General features: G+C 42.6%; 2 long non-coding RNA genes across 2 annotated transcripts; both read right to left on the bottom strand.

Moving 5' to 3' along the window:
• Positions 1 to 5,188: 5,188 nt before the first annotated feature.
• LOC141092804 (uncharacterized) lies at positions 5,189 to 8,174 on the bottom strand. Its single transcript, XR_012232929.1, has 3 exons — positions 8,115 to 8,174; positions 7,850 to 7,965; positions 5,189 to 6,082 (listed from the first exon to the last, which is right to left on the bottom strand). It is a non-coding gene; the product is annotated as an uncharacterized lncRNA (long non-coding RNA).
• A 325-nt stretch (positions 8,175 to 8,499) lies between these two features.
• On the bottom strand, positions 8,500 to 16,736 carry LOC141092702 (uncharacterized). Its single transcript, XR_012232879.1, has 2 exons — positions 16,209 to 16,736; positions 8,500 to 10,684 (listed from the first exon to the last, which is right to left on the bottom strand). It is a non-coding gene; the product is annotated as an uncharacterized lncRNA (long non-coding RNA).
• Positions 16,737 to 21,085: the final 4,349 nt, after the last annotated feature.

Raw genomic sequence — 21,085 nt, 5'->3', positions numbered from 1 at the left:
GAAGCCATACTGTTGTGATGGATGCAGTTTGTGCTTTAGCATTATCTTACTTAAATATGCAAGGCCTTTCCTGAAACAGACTTGTCTGAATGGAGTGTTAGGCCGGCGTCACACATACCGTATAAAAAAATCGGTCCGATTTTTATGGCTGAGAATAGCAGAAATGTTGCCTATACAGTGATCCGTATGTCATCCGTGTGCAATGCGAGGATGAGATTTTCTCACATCTAAGCATCCGTGTGACATCCGTGTGACATCCGTATGGTGAGATTTTCTCGCAGCATTGCAAAATGGACATAATATGGATCCCATCCCTGAAAATCATGAATAAATAATGTAGAAGCCTATTTATTGGCTCCACAAGTTCTGTCCTCCAAGAGAAAAAAATAGCATGGGCTCCCGTGCAATTTACTTCGCGAGAGAGGGAAAGCCGACGACCGGGGCTGATATTTCTGGCCTGGGAAAGGGTTAATACCCATGGATCTGCACCTCCCTCCCCTAGCATTCCTCTAACGTCCTGCATGTCAACACATCTATTGATGGAATTTATGTGAAATAAAGACGCACAGTTTTTCAGCTATATCGGTGAGTGCTGCATATTTCTTCTTTTTTCGCTTCACAGTGAAATATTCATGTTTTTTCATGCAAGCACCTCCGTTTTTTGACTGAAATATATACCGCAATACTTCAGATAAATAGCTCCATCTGGTAATGTGGTGATTTGTGTGCCCTAGTATGCCGTTCATCTGTTTGCTCTTTGCTGGGATCATTAATACTCATGGATCTTCCCAGGCTATGAATATCCATCCGCAGCTGTATATTTAGCCTTTACTGGCTATTATAATAGGGGGACCGCCCCCCCAAAAATGACGTAGGGTCCCCCTATAATTAATTAAGGCTACGCAGACAGCTGCGAGCTGATATTCATAGCCTAGGAAGGGGCCATGGATATTGACCCCCCCACCTAAAATTACCAGCACCCAGTCGGCCCAGAAAAGGCACATCTGTAAGATGCGCCAATTCTGGCACTTAGCCTCTCTCATCCCACTGCCGTATAGCGGTGGCATATGGGGTAATAAGGGGTTAATGTCACCTTGCTATTGTAAGGTGACATTAAGCCCGGTTAATAAAGGAGAGGTGTCAATAAGACACCTATCCATTATTAATCCAATATTATGCAAGGGTTAAAAAAAGCACACACACATTAAGAATAATGTCTTTTAATTAAATAAATAAACACACAAAGGTTTTCCATCTTTATTACACTTCCAATCCAGGTGAAACCCTCGTTCTCCTGTATAAAATTAAAAATAAATAAGCAACAATAACTCATACCTGTCCGCCATACAGTCAAGTCCCACGCCGCAATCCAAATCAAGGGGTTAAATCGTTTACAACTGGGAGCAGTGCTAATGTGACTAGCCGGGCTGTAAACCACTGTGGAATGAATGAGCAGCTGCCTGCGCAGCCTCCTAGGCTGGCTGGAGATGAACTGTGTGGCATAGGAAAGTTTCTGAACATTTTCCCATGCTGCCAAATTCACCGCGGATTAGGTGGGGAGAAATGATATGAAACATTATAATATTCTGCTATGATTCTAAAAACTCATATATGAACTTTTTCTGAAACAGTAAATTCTGAATTTTCCACTGAAATAACATAAATCGCTGATCTACACATATGCTAGCACTTATTATGCGAATTCCACGCAGGTGCAGTGAATCATTCGGCTGCATGTACGGTGCATACCACATCTCCTGGGCAGGGGAGGAATCAAAAGACAATACTGACGTCCTTAGAGAATGGCTGTTAAGTTTTTAACAGCTGACATGTGCCCGCAATAGGCAAGAGAGGAATTGCCGTCCGCCCGCGCCTATTAAGTAGTTAAATGCCGATGTCAAACTCTGACATCGTAACCAGGAGGTTAGCGTGCACTCAAGTCCAATAGCGAGGTGCATGTGTAACGGACCTGTAGGTCCTATTACCAGTAATACTCTAATTCACCGCACACTCAGAGGGGTTTTTTTATGCAAATAAGTGCTTATTTTTATTATATACAAAACATGTGGGAGCCAAACAAGTATATATAGCAGGAAGTAGAAGCCATATAATTAAGTACGACGTTTCGGCTCAATCCGAGCCTTTATCACTTTTATCGCTGTAAATAAAGAAAAATACATCAGAAAATGAAAGAATAAACAACGGAGAATTACAACACATTACAAAAATCCCAATATATAACAATAGTAAAACAATATATACAGAGCATATACAAATATACAATGCGATAGTACATATAGAATATGAACATTCAAGCAAAGAAGGTTCAGTGAACCAGCTCCATCTTTGGTACAATAGGAGAAAAGGTGATTACCTGAATTGAAATTCGGATCTTTGAATAGAGAAGAATAGAACTCCCAAGAGAATAGCCCAAGAAAGATGGCTGAAAGGAATTGTCAAAATCATAGTTAGTAGATTCATATGTGTAGACACCCTGATGTCTCTATAAGGTCATAAAGCAGGCCATCTACATAAGGGGAATATAATGTTTTGCTGTTATACAAAGGTGGATGTGTTCCCTATGACGGGCAATATATTATTCGTGATGTCCGTAAAACCCTAAGTCCGCAATATACTGTGCAGTGTAATGTACCAGGGAGTAGACATTGTTGTATGTAGGTTTTAAATGGTATATATGTGCTATATAATATCCAATGACAGTTGGTTACAAAGGCGTCCCTAGATAGCGCCATATACCGCAGTATACTGTGCAGGAAAAGATTGCTGTATGTATGTTCAAATAGTATACATGTGCTGGCGTGTACACTATCCAATGACAGTTAGTTATAAAAGCATTCCTGAATAGTGCCACTAAAATGGCCATGTGTAGAGTACCTGGTGTAGTGGTGTTAGATAGCGGCGCTCCCACGCCTAGCTGCGGTGGCGTCATGCTAATTCAATCAGGGTTAGGTGGTATTTAAATAGGAACCCGGTGGCAGCGTCCGACCGGAAGTGAACCTCTGAACCGGAAGTGACGTCGCGCTGTCCTAATGTGAGCACTGCGCATGTCTAAGGATTATACTATTGAGCTGTAAACATACAGCGGTTGCCCTGGTGATAGGAAGAATAGCGATTTTTTCATCTTATCAGAAAAAAAGCGGTGTAATGCTGTCATTTTGTATAGATTGCACAGGATACAAAATAGGTAGATGTAATACTGATCAAGAACAGATAATTGGTAAAAATTGCATGATTGTGATTAGGACATCTAAACAGATAATGAATCCTATGAAAAAGAAAACCGTAAAAAATAAATAAAGAAAAAAATGACAAAATAAAAATAATAATAAAAAATAAATGAAGGTAAATGAAAAATAATGAAAAATAAGCAAAACATTGTTAACTCATGTAAAGTACCTTATGCATGTATCTGTATACAGACATATAGACATGTATATATCTATACATATATATACATATAAAATATACATATATATACATATACACATGGAGGGCAAATAACTCAATCTAAGACAGAGTCCAGTGGGCGGAGCAAACTCACCTAGGGTTAAAGTGTACTAACGAGTCTGCAAAATAACAGAAAAAGGTTGTTAGTCATTATATAAGCCAGTCTATTTCTCTATTCAGCCCTCTAGGGGCCAAAGTGTCCAGCTTATGTATCCAGTATGTTTCCCTCTCTCTTAATAATTTAATATGGTCACCACCCCTCCTCGGACGGGGTACATGCTCAATTACCTGGTATTTCAACTGTGCAACTGAGTGTCGGTATTTAGTAAAGTGCTCAGGCAGGGGTAACCAGTTTTTTTGACATCTAATCGTTGACTTATGGCTGGCAATACGGTCTTTGACGTGTTGGGTTGTTTCGCCTACATAGAGGAGGCCACATGGGCATTTCACCAAATAAACCACGAAATTTGAATCACACGTATAGTAGCCACGTATCGGAAAAGACTTGCCTGTCCTAGGATGAGTGATATTGTCTGACCTGATCACATTCGAACAGGCTGCACAGTTAAGGCAGGGAAATGTGCCACAACGGCGAGGGGCGAGTAATCTCTGGGTAGTAGTAGAGACTTTACTGCCTATGTCTGCCCTTACCACCTTTTATATATAACAAAAATGGGGCGCACCAACTGTACCAATCACAAATATATAAATGAAGGTTTAGGTGCAGCAACAGTGGAATAATAAACATGAGAAGAGAAGAAAAAGAACCACTGCAAATAGCGCACACTGAACCAGTACAAAAACAATGTTTTATTGATGCAGCAATACAATTAAAAACATAATAAAAACATATGAAGCATCCCACAATATATAACAGTGAAGTATGGCATATCACACTTATAGATTATGCTGTAATAACCTGTATATCAACCATGTGGTCCAACCTCACTGCAATTAATCACAACAACCACCCCATAAACCTGCTCATGGAGACCAAGGGCCCTAATATTGCACAATCGCTGCATGAAATAATTCCATGCATGTGTCCCTAAATATTCACTGGTTAGGGCACACAGGCCATAATAAGCCAACAGCAATATGGCCAATGCCCACAATCCAATATTCAATTGTACCACACAAAAATTACTCCAGAGCAACCAATAATAAGGTCGCAGTGAAAATACAGCTATAACCAAGTGGGTGCTACACCCAGGATCATACCCCACGCGTATCGCCGCAACCCATGCGGCTTCATCAGGGGAGGTACACTGATCATGATCCAACAGCCTTATATACCTTACTAAGACTCAAATGACTCGCACATGCACCACAGGTGAACTGCCCCCATCCAAAAGTTCCAATCACTACAAAAAGACCGGCATCCCGGTCAATGAAGGAACATGGCCGCCGCGCATGCGCAATGAGCTGTGTGAGGAGTGTTGATAAAACAGGGGAGGAAAAAAAAAAAAAAAAAAAAAAATCCCTCAAAAAATTTTTCTTTGAAAAAATTTTTTTTCTCTCTTTTTTTCTTTTTCGCACCATCGTCCAGTGAGACGCATGGAGTTCTCCCCTGGAACGCAAGCCTCCCGCCCCCACATGCTGGCCAAAGAAGTCAATCAAGGTCAGCCCCGAGCGGTAACCCATACCCGGGCGTGAGGCTGCAGCTCCAACGACACACAGTGCTCACAAGAGCATGCAACATGAAGAACACACACAACAATGAGACAGACAGAAACACATAGGGAGGGGGTCACAACATGAAAAGGAGCCATAAGCTTATTAGGGTTAATGTGAAGCCCGAACACCGGTACATGTCATAAAAGACATTAAAAATATAACAATGGCTACCTATCCTCAGGTCCAACCCAATGGTCCCCATGAGCTCAAACCTAGGGATCCACCATATTATTCCAAGGTCACAATATACAATAGAACTAGATAGAAAATCCATAAAGGGATTAATGTCCCAAGCAATATATAAGGTAAAACCTCACAGCCAAAAATGATAATATGATGATAAAACCCCCTCACATCAGACTCCTACTATACAGAAAACAGAAGATAATGATAAGGAATATCTCAAAGAGACTACAGAGACATCGTGTAAACCTATCAATTAGAACCATATAAATCAATATAGTACACCTTTATTCAGATTTTAGTTACATATAAAAGAACGAAGACCTAACACAATATATCCAGACTGAGATTCCAATGAGGTAAGGGGTAACCATCTTCCCCATGAGAAGTGATGTCCAATAGGATAACTGCATGAGGGGAGAGAAGAGAACATCATAAATATTCATCCCAGAAATCCAGTAAATAAGAGCTCCTCATTTAGACCCCTTGGGCTCAGTGAGTCCAAATTAAAAATCCATCTGGACTCTGTTTGTAATAATAGCTTTCTGGGTGAACCCCCCCTATTGGATAATGATATTTTCTCCAATGCGACCACCATAGTACCAGCAATCTTACCAGCATGGTGGTTCAAGAAATGGGCTGCCACATATGTCAACACCTTGCCCTTGGTTTGATCAATACGTGCCAGGTTGATTGTTGAGAAATGCTTCTGGATCCTCCGGCGTAATTCCTGAGAAGTTTGACCAACGTAAACCTGATGACATGGACAGATTAATGCATAAACCACACAAGTAGTTTTGCAGTTCATATATGACCTTAACCTATGTCTAGTGCCGTCTCTTGGGTTCACAAAATAATCCCTGATGGAATGCATATGGGGGCATATGGTACAATTGCCACATGCAAATGAGCCCCTAAGTATTATTCCCCTTTCCAACCCAATTACTGGTCTCATATAGTGACTTTTTGTTAAAATATCCTTAAAGTTTGGAGCCCATCTTGCTGTTATACAGGGCCGTTCTGGCACCAAAGCAGACATCTGCAAGTCTGTCGTAAGTATACCCCAATGTCTCCCAATCACTTCTCTCACCTGTGACCACTGACTATTATATTGCGTAATGAACCGGGGCATCACACTCCGAATCTTGTCACGAGTAACCAGGAGAGAGTCCTGCGTAGTACCATTCGCTCGCTGATAAGCTCGAGAAATGCTACCCCGAGGATAGTTTCTCTTCCTGAAGCGCTTCGTTAATTGTGCAGCCTCCTCATGAAACACTACCTCCGATGTGCAATTTCTTCGTACTCTCAAAAATTGCCCTATGGGCACCCCATTCCTCGTATGGGCTGGATGAAAACTTGTATAGTCCAAAAGACTATTTGTAGCAGTAGGTTTTCTAAACAGTCTTGTAGAGATGCCCCCATTGATATTAGAGACCGTAAGATCCAAGAAGTTAACTGAAACAGAGGACACAGTATAGGTGAGCACAATGTTGTATGGATTGGAATTCAATAATCCCATATAGATATCACATTCCTCTACCGTACCAGTCCAAATAAAAAAAAATATCGTCGATAAAGCGCGACCAAAGTCGCACTTTATCTCTGAACATTTGTGTCACATATACCCGAGTGGCCTCCCACCATCCGAGAAACAAATTAGCCAAAACCGGGGCACATCTGGCCCCCATAGCCACACCGGAGGTCTGGAGAAAATAAGACCTGTCAAAAAGGAAGAAATTATGCTTCATCACAAAACCTAACAGATCCACAATGAATGAATCGTGCATTCTATCCGAATGAACTATCTGATCAACAAAATACAGTACTGCAGTGATGCCATCAGAATGGTCAATATTAGAGTAAAGCGATTCTACATCGCAAGTGACCAACAAGGCCCCAGGGGGTAGAGTAACATCACGATGTTTCCTAATAAAATGAGAGGTATCCTGTATATAGGATGGTAACGTCTTCACCATCGGTTGAAGGAAATAGTCCACATAGATAGAGACCTTTTCGCATAAGCTGCCTATACTGGCAACTATAGGTCGGCCCGGAGGCCTAACAAGATCCTTATGGACCTTCGGCAACATGTAAAAGGTAGGAGTGATTGGATGTTCAACCCACAAAAATTCCATCTCCTTCTTGTTAATAAAGCCAACTCAAAAGCCCTATCTAGTAGTCTCTTGAATTTAATAGTGAAGGGTCCAGTAGGATCTGACGGTAATCTTTTGTAGAATCGAACATTATCCAATTGGCGGTGCGCCTCTTCCTGATATAATTCATGCGGCCACAACACCACATTTCCACCTTTATCAGCCTCCTTAATCAAAAACAATTTATTAGATTTTAAATTATCCACAGCCAGTCTTTCCCCCGCATGTAGATTATCCACGTGACGTGATCTAGCAGGAATGGCCAAAAAATCTTTTTTGACCAACTCAAAAAAAACCCCTCACAGCTGGAACCAAGGAAAAAGGCGGGGCTACCATTAATTTATTTTTATAAGGAAATCGATTTTTACCATGTGTCGTGTCCTCCTGTAAAAGATCCAATAGATCCTGTAACACCTGACGATCCGTTTGATCCAAACCATCCACCATCCGTGGCTTGTTATGTAAAACCTGAAGAATTAATTGTCTGCAAAAAATATAAGGATCCTTAACCAAAGTGAACTTATCCATACCTATAACAGGCGAAAAAGTCAAACCCCTCTGTAACACAGAAATTTCCAAAGGTGAAAGGTTATATTGAGATAGGATAATGATTTGAAGCACATTCTCCTGTACCTGTATCTCCGTAGTCCCATCCTCCACGACAACCTCCTCATCTACTTGCGAAAATTCCTGTACTGATTGTACTGCGGGGGCCTGTGTCCCCTGAAGCGGGTGTTTCTTGTGAACATCCTCCCGCCTGCGACGGCCCCTTCTTGTCCGATTTCGGCCTCGCTCTCGGCTGAAGATAAAAAATCACTACCCGATGTATAATCAGGTTTATGGGCCAACTCCACAGTTCTCTCTGGGGCCCTATCCATAGGGGCCTTACGTCTGTCGTAGCTGTTTTTGTTCTGACCAAGCGTCAGATCTTTCCAGATCACCAGTGAGGCCGGATTGAGAGGTTTTGTCGCCCTTCTGATGACAAGCGCTTGGAGACAAAGGACTCAACACACACGGGTCGTGGTCAAATCACTTTATCTGACGTAATGAAATATAAGACATGTTTTTATACCATTTACAACAATATGTGACTCTGGAGCTCATTTGGCCCCCACCATCACCTCAGGGTCGTACGTACCTTGTTTACAATATACCCAGAACACGTTGTTGAGAACAAATATGATAACAAGTATAGTTTCCTTGAAGACAGAGACTACTAGTCTACATAAGAATAATTCTAGCAATAATAAGGCAAAAGGCAATTGAAGTCTTAAAGGCATTTAAAGGGATATAAAAGCAAACCATTAACTCTTCTATATCAATTTCCCCCTTTTGTAAATGGTATAACCTTTGCCACAGGGTCAGGTGATGTCCACAAAGGAGCTACTGTCTCATGGGTCTAGTACCCATAAGGGGGCTTCCTACCTGCTTCACCCATCCACCCTCAGTGTGGACACTCACCTTCCCCATCAGCAATGGCTACCTGGGGTCTATGATACACTACAGAAGGTTCAGCCTTAGATTCTTTTTTTATGCATACATTATTCAGTAGCTTAAGTAATACATATATTAGCGCTTTTACGGCTACATAAAGCAATAAGCAAACCAACAAAATTTGCATACAAGTCTATATAATGCCAAAAATCCATCCTACTAAGCCATTAAACCAATTTACTGGATTTAGGAAAGAGAATGTGTTACCTTACCAGGAGTCTCTGTTTGCACTGTGTTGTTTTAACCATTGGTCTCTAAGTTCACCTACGTTGTCCATAATGGCCTTGATCTGGAGATTGCCAGCAGGGTCGATATAATTACAACAGGTGGGACCAATTATTTGACACATTCCTCCTTCTTTTGCTGTCAGGTAATCTAGTACTATAGTATGTTGGTTAGTAACTATGATTAATTGTCTCTGTATTGTATTAGTCTCATTTAGAACTTCAAGAATCTGGAAAATCTGATCGTCCAGGTAGTCGGTACCTTCCACTAATTTATCCCACAGTTGTGTTATGAAGGGGTATATTAGCATACTACTGAATATTTTGTTATCCCCATCTCTACTAGATGCGGCCTACCATTTGGCTGGGGCTTATTGTCTGCAGCCCTTCTATACAAAGTGTGAATTGGGACTGCTGCTGTGTCTATTTTACTATGAGGAACTATGAAAGTGGCTGGTGTCAGTTTAGCAAGAGTGCAGACCCCTCTTATGTCTGGGCTCACCCACCTGTAGGCACGATGTCCGCAAACCAAGAATACTCCTTCAGGGTGAACACAAACGTGACCAGGGGTCTGTATACATTGGTATAAACTCAAAAGTCCTGACCTACTGCAGGCTTATGGGCACACCAAGTATTATTCATTGGTTTTCCCCTTATACCAGATGTACATTTACCCCTTTCTTTCCTTATTATTTTACCCGTAGATGCTCTACAGCCTTCAATACCATCCTGGTACATCGTCTTATTAACCTGTGTTTGATCATGAGTGTAATTATTGTCCTCACCACAGGTGTCTGCTCCAGTGTGTTGAAGACTGAACCACCGTCCATCATTGGGAATAGGGTCTGAGTGAGGGATCTCAGTCCTCCTCCTGGCGACCATATTTCCGACATCTGAATCATATTCCCGCCACCACATTTGTACCTTTAGGCCGCGTTATATTAAACTGAAACCAGGGATTAGCGGCCCATTCGACTATAGCCAATGAGGCAGATATATCACGGGGCACACCTAGGTTGAGTCCAAGTCTCATTGTGTATGCAGTGTGGGGTTAATACCTCCCATGTCTCCAGAGGTAAGGCTAAGAACGGCATAGTCCTCACGGATACAGGGCTGTGTGTACAGATCCAACAGTCTTTCGGTTTCTGTCCTTCCATGTCCTTTATAAGAAGAGCATGATGCCGAACAAGTTTGTTGTCCCAATCAGCATTTAAGAGTTTGTCCTGTGTCTCTGTAGAGCGCAGTAATCCTGTCACTGCCAGCAAGGTGATGAGGAGTACAGTCATTCTGCTGTTGACAGGACCTTCTTGCAGTGACTGGTGTGGATCCAGGTGGACTTTCCCTCAAGTTTTACTGAAGTGGATGTGGTCAGCTGGACGTGGAAGGGGCCGTCAAATCGTGGGTCCCGGATCCTTCTCACGTGTCTGCGTATAACCACCCAATCACCTGGATTCAGCTGATGCACATCTGCACTGGCATTAGGATCTGGAATGTATGAGAACACATGTTTATGCACCACATTAAGTCTTTCCTGCAAGGCCTGGACGTAGGCTGTCATAGCACCGTGTTGCATTTGTAGCACCTGTGGGAAGTACAGACCAGTCTTTGGTGCACTACCAAACAGGACTTCAAAGGGAGACAAGCCTGTGTTTCTATTTGGAGTGTGTCTGACTGAAAAGAGTGCAAGAGGCAAGCACTCCACCCAGCTCTTTCCTGTGTCTGCCATGGCCTTTTGAATTTTCAGTTTGTGTCCCATTTAGTCTTTCCACTTTCCCACTACCTTGTGGCCTATATGGTGTATGAAATGCTTGCTGTACACCCGGGGCCTGCATGACTTCCCTCATTATTTCTCCCGTGAAGTGTGCACCCCTATCTGTTTCTGTGGTTTCTGGGACACCATACCTGCAGATCAGTTCTTTCATCAGTTTGTCTGTAGTCATTTTAGCATTTGCACGTTCTACCGGATAGGCTTCCGGCCAACCAGAGAAGAGATCTACACATACTGGGATATTTGCATACACTCCTACCTTGGTAGCTGTATGTCGTCAATCTGCCGTCTCTGAAACGGGTAGAGAGGCCTAGGTGTCGCTTTCTTAGGGACTTTTACTGTTTTACCTGGGTTGTGCTGTGCACAGATGAGGCATGATTGTACAAGTTTCGCGGCTGCGTAACTGAAACCAGGAGCGATCCAGAAGGCATCTACCATGGCACACATGTGACTTTTTGAGGTGTGATTGGGGCCATGTGCTGCTTGCGCCATGATTGGGAACAGGGACTTTGGTGGGCACATTTTATCCTTATTCTCCCATACTCCATTTGAGTTCAGCTCAGCTCCCAGTCTCCCCCGGTGTACCTTCTCTGTTTGGGCAGCCTTTTACTGGAGGGATTTCAGGACATCTAGACCCAATGTGGCTGGAATACGCTGACTCCCTGCCACCGTCCACTGCTCTCTCTAGGCCGCCTTGTGCTATTTTAGCAGCCTCGTTCGCCCTTCTATTGCCCTCTACCTCCACGGAGTCACCTTTGTGTGTGCTTTTACCTTGACAATGCCAACCTGGACTGGTAACATCAATGCCTCCATCAATTGTTTCACCAGCTCTGCATTTTTAATGGGCTTCGAATCTGTGAAAATATTAGCGACTTTACCTGCAGCGGCTCTACACGCCTCAGTGAGTGCCTTCAACTCTGCCTCCTGGGCCGACATGTGAGGAGAGAGTGGTTCCGCTCGGATTACCTCATGTGAGGATACTACTGCATATCCAGTGTAGAATCGTCCATCCTGGTGGTATCTGGGGCCATCTACAAAAAAGAAACTCAAAGTCTGCATTAGGAACAGGTTTTTCATGAATGTGTGCAAACCCAACTGTCTCCTGACTCATCAGTTCTATGCAGACATGTTCATGCGTCATGTCAAAGTATCCTTCCTCACTTGCTAATACGGTCACCAATTCCCCCTTTTCTGAATCCACAGGCAGGAGGGTGGCTGGATTCAGAACGTTACATCTTTTGAGGGGTGACATACTCAGGAATTAGTAGAGCACACTCAAGTCGGAGCTGTCTGGCCATAGACAGATGTTTTGGTTGAACTTGTAGGAGTATGGCATAGATGTCATGTGGGGAATAGATTGTCAAAAGAAACGTCAGTGTGATCTCACATGCCTTTCCTAGTAGTGCGGCTGCTCCTACCGCACAGACACAATCAATATTGTGTGAGGTCCCGGGTCACTAAACCTAGGAAGATGCATAGATGCTTAGGTGACCTGGGTAGAGGGAGATCTTGAATTGCCTGTTTCCTGTCAGGTGTCTGGTACCTTCGGCAATATAATGTCCCAACAAATGTCACCTTTTGTTTGTAATACTGTAATTTGTCACGTGAGACCTTGCAACCCTTAGGGTCATCCACGTACTGTAATAGTACAATCAGCGGATGAGGTGATTGCCACTACTCAAGGATCCCTGCCATCGCTGCTGAATAGATGGCAGGGGGTTTCTTTCCCCCTTTTGTGGGTGGACTGTCCAACAATATTGTTCACCTCTATGAGTAAAGGAGAAAGATACTGACAGTCTGTGTGCAGGGGTACAGAGAAAAATGCACCTGCTAAATCAATGACTGTGAAACATTTTGACATTACTGGGATCTGTGACAATATTGTGTGTGTGTGTGTATATGTGTGTTAGGGACGATTGAGGTCACACTCACTGTATCATCATTAATAGCCCTTAAGTCATGAACCTTTCTGTAAGTGTCAGCAAACCCTTGAGTTCCTTTTTTTTTTTTTTTTTCTCTTTTTTCCTAATGGGATACAAAGTGGTGTCACAGGGGGAAGATCTTTGCAGTCCAAAGGGGGGGTTTCTTTGCACCAGAACCCCTGCCTTAACATACTCTCTAATATCTCTGCTCGGGGCAATTGATTTGGCTATTGATATTGCTAGGCTCAAGGGGTATTGCTTTAAACAAGGGGGAGTGGTTCCTTCTTTCATTTTAATCATGACAGGGGGAATGGGCAACTGACCCACATCCGTTTTTCCCCTTGCCCAAACAGTGTCTGGCACCTGTCCCATTTCCTCATCCTCAGGCATTTTGGTGTCAGGTGTTAGTTTCACCGCTTTTGTCATATACACCATTGCCGCAATCTTACACAAATGTTTATCTGAGAGGGGACTTGTGACTGTAATACCCTCAGGAGAGTACTGTATGGTGGCCTGGATCGCACTCAGCACATCTGCTCCCAATAAATTCATAGGGGTATTGTCACTAACAATAAGTTTTGTAAGTACCACAATTCCAGCACCTCACTGTTTCTAGGTCCCTTGGTACCTTACTACGTCTCCACTGTTTTCCTTGTGCTCCAGCATACATGACAGGTCGTCTTATTGTCCTTGTTTGCTCAATTTCTTTAGCTACCTTAAGGAGGTCTTTCGGATCTACATGTCTCCATTCAGGTCTGGCTGTCTGTACTGCGTCTCGCAAGTCTTTGTTCATACTGTCAATGAATGCATTCACCAGTATTCTAACATCAAGTGGGTTTATGCAAATGTACCCCATGTCTGCCCATTTCAGCTGTAACCGTCCAAAGTACATCTCTACACTCTCTCCTCTTTGCTGTGTCACGTTAATCAGGAGTACAGACTGCTCTGATTGTTCCACTGTAGCCCATTGTCTTAGTGACTCACAGTATGTCTCCCCAGACAGTGCAGATTTTATCATCCATGCCCCAAGCCTGATTCTTTGTCACATCTGTGTGTGTCTTAATTATATGTCCTAGTGCGTCACCTGCCTTTAAACTCACCAACCTCTCTAGGTCTGCCCAGGTACACTTATATGTCTGCTGTATTTCCTGTATGTGTCTGTAAAATGGGAATGGTTGGTCTTCAGGGTCAGGCAACTGTTTCAACAAAGCTAGCTGGTCAGAGGGGCTCCAGGGATAATACACCTGCATCTTTCTTATTCTAGTCGCACTGATGGGGTTGGTCGTCTGATGTCTACTGTCAGCTTACTCCTCAAAGGTCAATGTCCCCACTACCCACTCTATTATGTCAGCTTCTTATGTCACTATATATGATCTTGTCTGGACAGGATTTAGCGCAACTCGCTTAGGTCAGTAGCACAGGTCACACAAGTAGCTATTCAGTCTGGGTTTGTCTGAGTCTGATCACAGTGTTTACAAGTCCATCTGTTTTGTCTGAGTCTCTGGTTACTCTTTGTCAATCAAAACATTCATAATACACCTTCCACACTGCTGCACATTCATTCTCAAGCATCATTTATTCACTTGCTATTTTCTTCCCTTGTCTGTGCCTTTTTGTACATCCAAACATTCACACTCTGGTATTTTTGCCTTTTTTTTTTTTTTAAATTGGTCCAACCTGTATTACTGCTTCCTTTCTTCTCTGTCTTTTTCAATTTGCATAGCTCTCTTGGATCTCATTGGGGGCACCGACGGTACACAGAAAAAGTTGCCATGGCTTCAACCTTTTTCTGCCGACAGCTCACTTTTCTTCTGAAATGCCCTCCCAGTGTGCCTGGACTTCTGTCTTACAGGCCACACTTAGCAAGTCAGAGAGAGCCTGCCAAGGTGTAGCGGGAAGGCTCCTTGCCTCTCACCCGGTAGACCTACAGGATGTAGCGGGAAGGCTCTCTGCCTCTCACCCGCTAGATCAGCTGGCTAGAATAGGATCAGGCCTGCATCCTTCCAGCCCAGCTCCATGGATTGTTGTGGGAAGGCTATTTCAACCTTAGACAGCTCACCTTTCTTCTGAAATGCCCTCCCAGTGTGCCTGGACCTCTGTCTTACAGGCCACACTTAGCAAGTCAGAGTGAGCCTGCCAAGGTATATCCAGAGGGCTCCTCACCCTCGCCTCTCACCCACAACAATAAAACCTGCTGACTAAAGTAAGAAGTCCCAGGTGTGATAGGACTCTAACCCACTTTATCAGCCGTACAGTCGGCTACCTCCTCTGTTGATACAAAATTTGCTATACAAATCAATCACACAACTAGAAGCAGGTTCAAACACATTAATGACCAAACAATCACTTGCAATTTCCTTCTAAATTAGGCACCATATTTTACTTTTAACTTCCAACTTCAATTAAGTACTGTTGCTTTAAAATGCACAAATCTTTCAGCGCGTACTTTATGGATAGAATTACAGAGAATTTTGAGCACAGCTCACACTCAGCAGAGATAAGAGCGAAGGGAGAAGAAAAACTGCGCAGCGGTATCATTCCCCCCTCCCATCAGAATGCAGCGTTCTTCACTGAATTCTGTAGCTCTTTAGAGTTATCAAAATCAATTTCTACAAAGAAACTCAAAATCACGGGATTTCACTGTAAGAGCAGATGACTGTATAATGAGATTAACTGAGTCTTGCCCCTTTTATGGCCAAATGCATTCAGGAAACTTTACAATGTAATGCCACATATAACACAAGCTATATCATTACTCAATTCATTCAGTCTCAGATGTAGATTTGAAATATCTATAACGCATCTGTCCGGGATTCCACCACAACTAGAAAGGTAACAAATCTCTTGACACAAAAATGATGTGTGATGATTCATTTATACGTGCTCATTCACGGATTTTTTTTTTTTTTTTTTTCAATTACTCATCTCTCATCTTATTCAGAGGTTCTCATAGACATACATACAAGGATTCACACAGCCTGCCTATCTTGCACTTTGGATTTGATTGACACTTTAACCTACAGCAGTGTCCACTGACACTCCGAGAACACCAAAGCCAACTTCTTAAACAACAAGAAACATTGAAAACCAGAGCAACCAAAAAACCACAGCCCTATACAAAGTACAGCCTCATATGATTTACTGCCAATCCAAAACAACAACCACTGCACCGAGTCTATCCCAGACTTTGTGCTACACAGTACACCAGTACACAACCAGTTAGTATATTAGTATATTGCCAGAACAGTTTAACAGATAATACAGATGACAATTATTATCTTATTACTCTATTATTCAACTCTCATACAGACATACTCACCCCTCACTGGTGATGTGGGTTCTTTTGAACCGTGCTGTTACAGTCTTACCCAGAGGTATGTGGACATCCTTAGAGAGGTTGCAGATGCAGAATCAATGTAAGAATAAATGTTCTCACCTGCTGCAGCCTGGATTCTGCATTTTCAACCTCCCAGGAAGCTCCCAAATACGGATTCCGAATAGACTGGTTTCCACGGTCCCCGTCGGGCGCCAAACTGTCGTAGCTGTTTTTGTTCTGACCAAGCGTCAGATCTTTCCAGATCACCAGTGAGGCCGGATTGAGAGGTTTTGTCGCCCTTCTGATGACAAGCGCTTGGAGACAAAGGACTCAACACACACGGGTCGTGGTCAAATCACTTTATCTGACGTAATGAAATATAAGACATGTTTTTATACCATTTACAACAATATGTGACTCTGGAGCTCATTTGGCCCCCACCATCACCTCAGGGTCGTACGTACCTTGTTTACAATATACCCAGAACACGTTGTTGAGAACAAATATGATAACAAGTATAGTTTCCTTGAAGACAGAGACTACTAGTCTACGTAAGAATAATTCTAGCAATAATAAGGCAAAAGGCAATTGAAGTCTTAAAGGCATTTAAAGGGATATAAAAGCAAACCATTAACTCTTCTATATCACGTCTAATATTCCCTTTGTGTTTCCATTGGAATACCTGCTTCTCCTCAAAATCTCTACGATCTCTGTGAAATTTGGATTTTTTCTTATGGGTAATATCCCTATCATATCTGCATGTGTGAGTCATTTGAGTCTAAGGCCTCTTTCACACTTCCGTTTTTTACAATCAGTCACAATCCGCCAGGTTTTGAAAAAAAATGGATCCTCAATTTTTTTTTGAGGATCCGTTTTTTCCCATTGACTTGCATTAATGGCGGATTGTGACGGATTGCTGTCCGTTGCATCCGTTTTTTGTGAGGATCCGCCAAAAGTTGCTGTCCGTCACCATCCTCAAAGATTTCAGAACGGAGCTTGTAACGTTTTTTTCTCTGGCGGATCCTCCAGACACTCATTTAACCCGAAATTCTTTCTGGGTACCGGACAAAAATAAAAAAATTCTCTCTCTCTCTCTCTCTCTCTCCCCTTCCCGGCCAGCGATTCCTTTAAATTTCTTCATTTTCAGGATCCGTCTGAAAACGGATCCTGTGCCATCCGTTCACATCAGTTTAGAACGGATCCGCTTGTCCGCCTTTTTGGCGGATTATAACTGATGCAAAAAACTGAAGTGTGAAAGAGGCCTTAGTAAGGTATATAAGGCTGTTGGATCATGATCAGTGTACCTCCCCTGATGAAGCCGCATGGGTTGCGGCGATACGCGTGGGGTATGATCCTGGGTGTAGCACCCACTTGGTTATAGCTGTATTTTCACTGCGACCTTATTATTGGTTGCTCTGGAGTAATTTTTGTGTGGTACAATTGAATATTGGATTGTGGGCATTGGCCATATTGCTGTTGGCTTATTATGGCCTGTGTGCCCTAACCAGTGAATATTTAGGGACACATGCATGGAATTATTTCATACAGTGATTGTGCAATATTAGGGCCCTTGGTCTCCATGAGCAGGTTTATGGGGTGGTTGTTGTGATTAATTGCAGTGAGGTTGGACCACATGGTTGATATACAGGTTATTACAGCATAATCTATAAGTGTGATATGCCATACTTCACTGTTATATATTGTGGGATGCTTCATATGTTTTTATTATGTTTTTAATTGTATTGCTGCATCAATAAAACATTGTTTTTGTACTGGTTCAGTGTGCGCTATTTGCAGTGGTTCTTTTTCTTCTCTTCTCATGCCCTTACCACCTTGTCACGGACATTGGTGGGACGTTTTGTACAAATCAATACTGGGGCCTCAAAGGAACTGATGTCCGGGTAAGCCTTATAAAGGAGAGGCCAGTGTTTCTTAATGATAGAGTATACTTTAGGCATCAGTGGATGAAAGGTGTGAACAAATGGAATCCTCTCTCTAGGATATCTTGTAGGTGGAGGGGATGGGGGTGTTAGTACCCGTTGTTTTTCGATCTCAAGCAGTTTGGATGGATACCGTCTGTCCCTAAATTTCCTAGCCATTGTGTCAAGTCTCTCATTGCGGACGTCCTGATCCGATACAATACGTGCTACCCTGTTGAACTGCGAACGTGGTAGACTGTTCTTAGTGGCTCTTGGGTGACAACTCGAGTAATGCAAAAGACTGTTGCTATCAGTAGGTTTACAATATAGGTCCGTTGAGAGAGTACCCTCACTATCCTGTAAAACTCGTATCCAAAAAAGGAACTGATTCCATAATGAAATGTAGCGTGAATTGTAGTTCTGGATAAATGGAGTTGAGATATAGATAGAAATCCTGTAAGGATGATGTCGTTCCTGTCCAGACAAAGAAGATATCATCGATATAGCGGTGATATTCTATAGCATATTGTGAAAAAAGATTATTGCAGAAAACATGATTAATCTCGAAAAGGTTCATATAGGCATTAGCATAAGCCGGCGCTATATTCGCGCCCATTGCAGTCCCGCACCTCTGTGCATAGTAGGTGTCCTCATATAGAAAGTAGTTTTCATGCAATACTAGTTTAAGTAGGTCTATACAAAATTCCATGGAGTCTGTGGACAGGTCTGAGGAATTATGTAAGAATCTTGCGGCTTCTATTCCTTTATCATGGGTGATCGAGGTGTATAGGCTATTGACATCTAGGGTGGTAAGGATACTACCTGGGGGTACATTACCCAATTTTTGAATGACTTCCAAGAAATGCCCTGTGTCCAAGAGGAAAGACCTTGTCTGTTTGACTAGAGGTGTGAATATTTTCTCAAGGAAAATGGATAGTGGAGATAGAACTGAATCCGTAGATGCTACAATCGGTCTGCCTGGTGGATTTTGTAAGGACTTATGTATCTCGGGTAGTACATAAAAAAACGGTGTAATTGGATGAGGGTTAACCAGAAAACTGGCAGTTTTTTGGTCAATTGTATGGCTGTCTAGATAAGTTTTGGTTAGTTCCTTGATTTTGTGAGTAATAGTGGAAACCGGATCCCTAGGGATAATCCTGTAAGTATTGGTGTCAGATAACTGCCTATTCACTTCCTTATTGTAATCAGTGTAGTTCATAACCACTAAAGCACCACCTTTATCGCCGGTTTGATTATGATGTTCTTATTATTGTGAATAGAATTGAGAGCTTGTTTTTCAGCAGGTGACAGATTAGAGTGGGTAGGGAAGAGACCGAGTTGTGCCTGATGAGAAAGCATTTTGACCTCACGGTCCACTAGCGAAATGAACGTCTCCGCCGCATGGTATGTGTTAGGAGGACAGAATTTACTTGGGTTACGAAGACCAAGTGCAGAAATAGACAATTCAGGAACCTGAGTATCGCAAGATAATGGGGTCCCCTCACCCATGGGGTTAGGAGACAAGCCAAAATGGGTTTTAAGTCTAATAGTTCGATAAAATCGCTTGAGGTCTTTTTCGAGTTGGAACGAGTTCCACATGGGAGTGGGACAAAAGGAAAGTCCCTTCTGTAGCACAGAGAGTTCTGGCGGGGAGAGGAGATAGTCTGAAATGTTGATCACCAGGTCCGATGTTATACCTGTTGTCTCACCTGTGAGCGGGTTGCCATCCTTTCTCCTGCCTCGCCTGGTGGGTCTATGGTACGCTGATTCCCCCTGCGGCCTCTTCCTAAAAAACGTTGTCTGCCAGAGTTTGTGGAGGAGTCGCTTCCGGAACTGAAGGACCCATTTCTTCGTTGGTAATAGGGTCTGCGCCAAGGGCCCATAGTAGCGGATGTATCGTTCCATTTGTATACTCCATTTGTTCATAGAATAGTCGTCTGAATCACGCTGAAATTTCTGCCTCTTACGTTCCTGTAGAGACTTTTGATGTTCGGACAGGACTTTCTCGGTTTTGGTTTTAAGAGATGTCCACTCCGTTGAGGAAATAGAGGTGGAGAGTTGCACTTCAATGGCCTGTATATTTTGCTTAGTTTCCACTATGGCCCTCTGGAGATATTCCACCGTCAATATAATGATGTCTAATGAACATTTATTTAGTATCTTTTTATACTTCTCGCAATACTCTGAATTATCAGAGAAGAGAGTAGGGCGGAGATTACTCCTGAGCCCCCTTGGAATCTTATTCTGTCTATGGTACTCTGCCAGTGTAGTACAGTGTAAATCATATGAGATCAATCTACGTTTTGCTTTTTCATAATCACGCTCTTGGACGGGAGTTCTCAAAAATTCATTGGAGCTAGTAACTTGAGCCAAAATATTGGTGCTAGTAGCCAAGTCATATGCAAATGTGTCTGTAGACATATGGAGATAGGGGAATGACTGGTGCAAACGCCAATATAGCAAACGTAACCAGGAGGTTAGCGTGCACTCAAGTCCAATAGCGAGGTGCAGGTGTAACGGACCTGTAGGTCCTATTACCAGTAATACTCTAATTCACCGCACACTCAGAGGGGTTTTTTATGCAAATAAGTGCTTATTTTTATTATATACAAAACATGTGGGAGCCAAACAAGTATATATAGCACGAAGTAGAAGCGATATAATTAAGTACGACGTTTCGGCTCGATCCGAGCCTTTATCACTTTTATCGCTGTAAATAAAGAAAAATACATCAGAAAATGAAAGAATAAACAACGGAGAATTACAACACATTACAAAAATCCCAATATATAACAATAGTAAAACAATATATACAGAGCATATACAAATATACAATACGATAGTACATGTAGAATATGAACATTCAAGCAAAGAAGGTTCAGTGAACCAGCTCCATCTTTGGTACAATAGGAGAAAAGGTGATTACCTGAATTGAAATTTGGATCTTTGAATAAAGAAGAA

This window comes from Dendrobates tinctorius, unplaced genomic scaffold (genome assembly GCF_039654945.1).
Source record: "Dendrobates tinctorius isolate UK_male_01 unplaced genomic scaffold, ASM3965494v1 ptg000060l, whole genome shotgun sequence".
Taxonomy (NCBI): Eukaryota; Metazoa; Chordata; class Amphibia; order Anura; family Dendrobatidae; genus Dendrobates; species Dendrobates tinctorius.
Note: the sequence above shows the minus strand (reverse complement) of the source record. Positions and strands in the feature narration are given on the sequence as shown.